Below are 8559 nucleotides of genomic sequence, written 5' to 3' on the forward strand. Positions count from 1 at the left end.
AGAAGCTCTCGGTTCTTAGGGGAAAACTGAATAAGGAAAAATAGGGTATCCATTGTAACGAAAAATCAAAAATCAATAAAATAAAAAATTGAGGATACTTCCTTTTAGTCTTTTCTTTCTTTTTTGGTTGTTTTATTCGAACGAGATTTGTAAAATTCCAGCCACCAATGAACTTGCAAAAGAAGTGAAAAGGTGAGAAAGAAACAAAATACACAAAATGAAAGGAGAGAAAAAGTGTTACCATTCAGCCGGCAAGAGAATACGGCGATCGGGGCCTCATTTCCAAGATCCGAACGGTGGAGATGTAGAAAAGATTATGGAGAACAACATACCTAAAAAGCAGGACGATCGGACGGTGGACGACGGTGGATCAGATAGTGGAAGGTCGAATGATTTCATGGGTTTTCATGAAATGTGGGGCTGTTTTTCATGAAATGAAGGTCAGATCGGAGACGGGGAGGCCAAGGAGGACTTCCGGGTGAAATTTGGTGGCCAACGGCCACTGGCGACGGTGGCCGAAGAAGACAACCCATCAGAAATCTGTCGATGTTCTAGAGAGAGGGTTTACCCTCTCTCAATAAAAATAAATTTAAATGAAAAAATGAAAAAAGAAAGAAAGAAATAACATGATATTTATAGAAAATTTTAGGGGAATATTACTCTTAGGTCCCCCTAAGTTAGGCATATTTTTACAAAATGGTCACCTGAAGGGACCGTTTATATAATTTACCCATTTTTGTTGCATGTTATATATTTTTGGTTTAATCTTCGTTTGGTCCCTGTACTTTTAGGCTTGTTTTACATTTTAGTCATGCATTGTGATTGTTTTATTTTTTTTAAATATTTAGGGATTGATTTAGTGATTTTATCTTATTTATTTCTCAACACTGGCTTTATGGTTTATTTTTTTCCAGGTCCCTCTATTTCATGAGTGTTTTCCTATTTTAGTCACTAGCCCTTTATTTATTTTATTTCTTTGATTTTGTTCTATAATGTGTGATTATGTTAATTTAGTCATTTTTTATTATTTTAGCTTATTCGAATTTATTCACTAATTTTTCTTTTTATTTTTATTCATTTTAGTCATTGTTTGTATTCTATTTATTATTTAATTATAATTTAGAAACAATATTTTCAATTTATGCATTTTAGTCACTGATGGTTTATGATTTGTATATTGTATTTATTTTTATTTCATTTTAGTCCCATTTTACTTCTTGTCTTATTTTTTAGAAATATTTTAATTTGAGTGCCTTACTTTAATAATTTTCATTTTGGTCTTGAATGATTAAAGTTGGTGTATTTACGGTTGTAATGCTCAGATTATAAAATATTTGCAATGGTTTCCCTGATTTCTTGTTGGTTGTATAATTTAATCCCCAAAGTTAACATCTTTATTATTTTGATCCATTATTTGCAATTTTGTTAATTACTCGCTAGTTGTAATAATTTTAAATATTATTTAACTCGAGGAATTTATAGAAACGCGCCTTAACTAACAAGGAATGTGTTTCCAAGAATTGTTCGAACAAAATAATATATTTTATTTTCAAATGAATTTTTGTTTTAATATATTTAATATGTGCATTTTATCTAAAACTTGGGCAATATTATTTTGTATGGGGAATTAATGGGAGTGCCCCCTTAACTGACAAGGAATGTATTTTCGAGAATTGTTCGTGTAAAATAATACCCCTAATATTTTTCTAAAAAAATGATCATGATTTAAATGTATATTCGAATTTGTCAATTTCAATATTTAGATGACGTATAATCATTTAGGTACCGATTTCGGGCGTTGCAGGGGTGCTAATCCTTCCCCACACGTAATCGACTCCTGAACCCTTTTCAAAACGATTTTTTTGTTAAACGTAGATCAATTTTTATCTTTTAAAATTATTTTTCTTAAAATTATTTTAAAATGCATTTTTAGGTATTCGACCTACCTAGCCTAAAGGTCGATGAAGACTCCGAAAATATTTATTTGTTTTATTTTAGGTTACTTAATATATTTACTTTAAAACTAAATTTGAATTCTTAAATTCTTTATAGGTTTGTATAATATGTAATTTTAAATTTTAAAATTTTAAAAAAAATGTTTTTTATTAATTTGTCAGAAGAAAATTTCATATATATATATATATATATATATATATATATCATTAATTTTTATGTATGAAATATGTATTATTAATGTTTAAATTTTATATATTTCTTATGTGATTTTTTTAGATAGATTTAAAAAAAATAGGAACTAGGTACACGTGACCAATAACAAATTCTATAGAAAGAACCCATTATTTCAATTAAGTGAAGTGCCAAACTTTATGTGATTGGACTTGTAACAAAAAAAAAAACTTGTAAAAAAATGTTGTTATTGGATTGAATCAACAATCAAAAGCTTGTGTGTGTGATGATTCATGATGAAGCATATACTCGAGGGTGGGTGCATGATAAACAATTTCAAAACGGACTCTTCATTTATTAGATAGAGAAGATCAGCAGGATCTCGTGATCCGCATCCAAAATGAAGTTGAAGAAAGATGGGTTTTGACCAGTTTTCCTATAATATAGAAAAATTTTCTTATCGCACTTTCTGAGTTATCTTTTAAGTTTGTTATTAAATCCTTCAGTGATACGGAGTTCTAAAATCATTAATTTTGATTTGTTGACCCCATTATGTAGGATGGATTTCAAAAGATATGAAAGATTTTCCTCCAAACCGTACATGCAACTTTCATCGAATACGGAGAATGATTTGAAAGATCCAAAACCATAAATAGTGGTATTTGCTAGCAACAACATAATGGGAGCAATCAATCAAGATGTATAAAAAATGTGGGTACCCGACTTCTATAGATAATCGATTAATGGGTACTCGAACTTAATGGGTTCAGAAACAGGCCGAAAAATATATTACTCAGAATCGAGTACTTGATACTTAGACTATCCGAAAATACATATACTCAGTTTTAAAACTCCTTTATTTCTGTGGCTTCCAATCTCACTCATTATGCTCTAAGTCAAGCAGGTTAAATTGTTTGTGAAATTGCTCTTGTTGAATAAGTCTTAATTTTGTTCCATCAGCAGAGCCGGTTGCTGGTACTCTCACTAAATCTATTATCTCGACACAATTCACTCGAATGCTTTAGTGTTGGGGGTGTTTTCTTCATAAAAATACAAAAAGACGAACAAATCGAGAAGATATCAGAGCATAAAGAAGAGCTATCATAGATAGGTTGTTGTCAAGTCGTTATTTTCATAGTTGGGCCTTTTGCAATTGTGCCAGTTATGAGCTATATAAGAGCCTTGTTATGAATTATGATATATAAGTTTTAAACAGAAATTTAAAATAAATAAAAAAAAGTCTTATGTTAAAACACTTCTCTTTCTTTATTTTACTTTCTTTGCATTTCAAGTGAAATACTATCATCAGTTTCGACTCCGATCGCCTAAATTTTTTTTGAATATATTCTTCTCTTTTAGGTTGAATATATAAAAAATTTATTGATTTCAGTTCAGTTCAAATATTTTAGTAACTACATAAATATTGACATGTAGAACGAGAAGTTGGACTCAGATTTGAGTGGCGTAAGAATGATTTATTGTGTTCACCTCCAAGAAGCAGACCCGTTCCAAAAAAAAATATGTGAACCTATACTATTGTCTAAAATGAGACCCTTAAATTATTTTATAATAAGGTAAAATTATAAATTATCAAAAAAATTAGAAGATAGAAATTAGGATGGATATAAATAAGAATTTTTTTTATCCGCTAAACATCATAAATTTGATGGGTTTTAAGGTAGAATTGATTACAATTGAATTCTTGAAATAATAAAGGGAGAAAATTATAAGGTTTTTATGTTGAATTTTATCAAGGGAAAATAATTATTTCTAGGTTAGCAAATTATTTTTCGAAGTATAAACATCTAAATTTTAAGACTCTATGACATATCACTTGTTATACTTACCACCAATGCACGGACGTATCCGCCAAGAAGTATCAAATCTGTCCATGTTTATGGAGGAAGATAAATTGGCGAAATTAGTTAAACCAAGCTGCCAAGATAGATCCATTTTCTGAAAGCCACCGGACGATGTATTGCAGGTCTATAATGAAGACCTATGAGGAATTAGGGGTGTAAACGAGCCGAGTTGAGTTTGAGTATTGTTGAGCTTAACTCGACTTGAAAACTCTTAAATGGAGTTCAACTTGATTCGAAAAATCACGATCTTAATATTTTCAAGTTCGAGTCGAACTCAAAATCCTGAACTAAAGCTCGTGAGCAACTCGAAAAGGCTCGAAATAAAAAAAAATCTTAAACTTAACTCAATTGAAGCATCAAATTTAAACTTAAACCTGAAACTTAAATGCATGAAAACTTTACTGTATTTTTATTTTAAAAATCAACACATAAATGTTAATATTATTAATAATTTATTTTTTTAAAAAAATATTAATATATTATATTTTTGAGTTGTTCACGAGCTTTTTCAAGTTTGTAATACCCTAAATTTGTTCGAACGATTTAAATTCATTAAAGGCGATTGAGGACCAATTTAAAGACGTTTGCATAATATCGTCAATTTACTTCAGGTGGCATGAGCGAAAAACAGTTCGTTGATATTGGGAGATTTTGACCATGAATGATGAGTTTCAAACCTTTATTTTTTTAAATTCAAGTCAAAACATTGGGTACTCAAATTAAATGCCCAAGTTTAAATGTCCAAATTGAAATGTCCCTTGTTCAAATACAACTCAAAATTAAATTCACATACCCATTACACAATACCCAATACATCTCAAAGCCCATTTTCAATCACCAAGGGGTCCCCTCTCTAGCACAGCAATAGCTCTGTTAGCCACATGCCTTCACGTTTGCTTTGTCATGTTTTTACATTTTTATCACCTGTAAATGACTATTTGCTTTGTTATTCAAGTTTGATGACCCGATTTAGTGATTTGACCATTTGTGTGTTAGTATACTTCGAGAAATGGAATGTTATGTTCTGGTCCTCACCAGTTTAGTGTGTTTTAGTAGTTTAGTCACTAATCCCATGTTTTATTTCTAAAACTGGTTATTTAATTTCGATTGATGTTGATTTGGTCACCATGTTGAATTGTTTCTTTGTATTAAAATTAGGTCCCTGAATTATTCTGTTAGTTTTAATTTAGTCCTTTATTTAAATGTTTATGTTTTAATTTTGATCCCTGATTTGTTGTTTTTGTTATATTTTACTCCTTAGATTAATTATATTAATGATTAACCTTTTTGCTAATTAGTTTGTTAAAATTTTATTCATGATTATTTGTTTTAAATAAAATTTTAAATATCTTTAGAATATTATTTTGTGATGACAGTGCATGTATACTCGCCTTGACTGACAATGAATGTATTTTCAAGAATTATTCGTGCGAAATAGTATCTTTTTATACTCGAATGATTATCTTTTGTTTACTTTATTATTTTATTATTTTATATTAAATATAATTTAAGAAAAACATGGTAATGATCTTTGGTATGGAGAATCCATAAAAACACCCTTAACTAGCAAGGAGTGTGTTTTTTAAGATGGTTTGTAAGAAGTAATACCTTTTTTCGATTTTTTTCTAATATGATCATAATTTAAATGTATATTCAAATTTGAAAATTCCATTTTTAAGATTACGTATGATCGCTTAAGTGTCGATTTTGGGCGTTGTGGGGTGCTCATCCTTCCACACGCCTAATCGACTCCCGAACCCTTTTCAAATGAGTTTATGGTTAAATGCATATCACTTTTTATCTTTTAAAATCATTTTTCTTAAAATTATTTTAAAGGATATTTTTTAGATATTAGACCTACCTAACCCAAAAGTCGATGGCAACTTCCAAATTTATTTATTTTAAAACTCAATATTTCCTAAAATTAAGTTAGATCACTCCCCACCATAGCCCTAAAAAAGCTTAAGGACCATTCCGATAGAGTTGAGTACCAAGTAGCTCGTTTCGGCTCGTTAAGTACTCGAGTTGAACTCGAGTCCTTTCGATTCGAGTATTTATCGAGGCTTGACCTAGTCGATCTCGAATAGCTCACGATCTTTCTGTCTCATTTATAGCCCTATGAAGAGCAATGCACGAGAATCAAGGAACTAGTTTTTTTATGATTCAAATAATTAAAAAATAATATTTATTAATCATTAACAACACATATATATCATATAAATATAATTACTCGAATTCAAATTTTCTCATAATTAGTTATCTTGTATACCGGGGCTGATAGTGATCTTGGGCATCCGAAAACGAAAAGTTCATCTTATAGATCCTTAGGCCCCGTTTGGTTCACAGTATAATTTATTCCTAGGAGGAATGTTTTTTTCCTTGAGGGATATACCCACGTTTGGATGGATATAATTACCAAGTGCCAGTAATAACCTTCTCTCCGTAAGCTTGCTTATGCAAAGGGAAGAAGTCTTCTTCGATTTGGCGAGAGATATTCAACTAGAGGCGGCGGAGGTATACCTGTAAATAACTACGATACAGCCGATGGCGGAAGGAATCGTGGATTTCCCGGAATGCCTCGTGGGAGGCAATGCACAAGTGGATTTCTCGGAATGCGTCGTGGATTTCCCCAAATTCCCGGTGGCGGAAGATCACAATTCTTTGCGGCTTGGTTATGATCCTCGTCTTGCGCGGCATAATCGGCGTCGGGAATTTGGGGAGCTCAGAAGCGCAAGCCATCAACCAAAATCTGATCGAAGAAACCAACCGGATCCTTGTTGAAATCCGCTCCTACTCCGACCCTACCGACCCGGATGAACCTGAGTTCAATCCTAACGTTACATACACTCTCGGACCTAAATTTCGGACTGGGATCAGCAGCGAAAGGTTTGGTTTTCTGAATTCCCTAATTTTGTTAATGGAACAGCTCGAATGTTGCTCGTCACTGGTTCACCCCCAAAACCTTGTGATAATCCTATCGGGGACCATTATTTGTTCAAGGCGATAAAGAATAGGATTGATTATTGCAGGCTTCATGGGATTGAAATTATTTATAACATGGCTCATTTAGATACGAAATTGGCTAGTTATTGGGCGGAATTGCCACTGATTATTAGGTTAATGTTTCTCATACTGAACTCGAGTGGATTTGGTGGATGGATAGTGATGTTTTTTTACGGATATGGTGTTTGAGATTCCATTGTCCAAGTACGATAAGCATAATTTGGCTATTCATGGCTACCCCAATTTATTGTTTGAGCAAAAGTCATGGATTGCATTGAATACAGGGAGTTTTATGTTTAGAAATTGCCAGTGGTCATTAGATTTGCTTGATGCGTGGCAGCCGATGGGGCCTAAGGGTCCAATTCGTGATGAGGCCGAGAAGGTTTTGACTACAAATTTGAAAGGGAGGCTGACATTCGAAGCCGATGATTAGTCGGCTTTGATTTACTTGTTGCTTTCGCAAAAGGATCAATGGATGGACAAAGTTTTCATTGAAAATCAATATTATTTGCATGGTTATTGGGCAGGGTTGGTTGATAGGTACGAAAAGATGATGAAAAAATATCATCCGGGATTGAGAGAAGAGAGGTGGCCAGTTGTGACTCATTTCGCTGGCTGCAAGCGCTGTGAGAGTTACGGAGATTACTCTGTAGACAGATGTTTGCGCAACATGCAAAGGGCTTTCAATTTTGCCGATAACTAGGTGCTTAAGCTTTACAGATTTAGACATAGGGGATTGTTAGGCCTCAATATTAAGAGGATCAGGGACGACACGATGTCTCCTTTGGAGATTGTTGATCAGCTCGACATCCGTCATTCATTGAATGGAAAAACCGAATCAAATAGCTAGTGATTGAAACATGTATTAATCACATCATATAGGTAATGTAGTTCCTCAGGTGACAAGCCAACTTCAGTTTCTATACATTTCATCTTGGTTGGTATAATCATATTGAATTCAATGAAGAGTTATTGTGTTCATGTCTTATTCGTCGAGATGCGAAAGAGGGGTAATAACGAAGAGGGAAGCATAATTTATGCCGATAACTAGTCGTTTAGAATGTTTAGTTTGTTATTATCATTTACTCTGATCGAATCATATACATTTCTTCAGGTTCTCGAGTTCTACAACGTAGTGAGATTTAGTGTCTTTTATTAGTACCTCACTATGTTGGGATGAACAACGCATTCCTGGCTCTGGTATGCATTTGTTATATTCTTGCAATGTTCTTTTATCAGTTCATAGCTTATATATACTGAAATGGTGCCACTGTGAACTGTAATGCTAGAGCCATACAAGGTTTCAAATTTCGTTTTATTTTTCGGGTTTAGTTTCAAAAAATCGAAAGACTGCTCATTTAACTGCAAAAGTTCCTCGAATATTGATTCGAACTTGTCACTTTAGAGGTTAAGAGCCACTACCTGAGGTTTCGTCTATTTGTTCATTCTGATGTATAGCAAGAGCTAAATAAAAATGAATTTTATCAGATTTAAATTTCCCATATTTAAATTTTTCTCGAGTTCAACTTTTCTCAAACTCGAATCAACACTTACAAACTCTTGGGTT

At 32.5% G+C, this 8559-nt stretch overlaps 1 pseudogene; it reads left to right on the forward strand.

The window, feature by feature from the left end:
- The first annotated feature begins 217 nt into the window (after positions 1-217).
- LOC120154229 lies at positions 218-7842 on the forward strand (annotated as a pseudogene).
- Positions 7843-8559: the final 717 nt, after the last annotated feature.

This window comes from Hibiscus syriacus, unplaced genomic scaffold (genome assembly GCF_006381635.1).
Source record: "Hibiscus syriacus cultivar Baekdansim isolate YM2019G1 unplaced genomic scaffold, ASM638163v2 tig00002840_pilon, whole genome shotgun sequence".
Taxonomy (NCBI): domain Eukaryota; kingdom Viridiplantae; phylum Streptophyta; class Magnoliopsida; order Malvales; family Malvaceae; genus Hibiscus; species Hibiscus syriacus.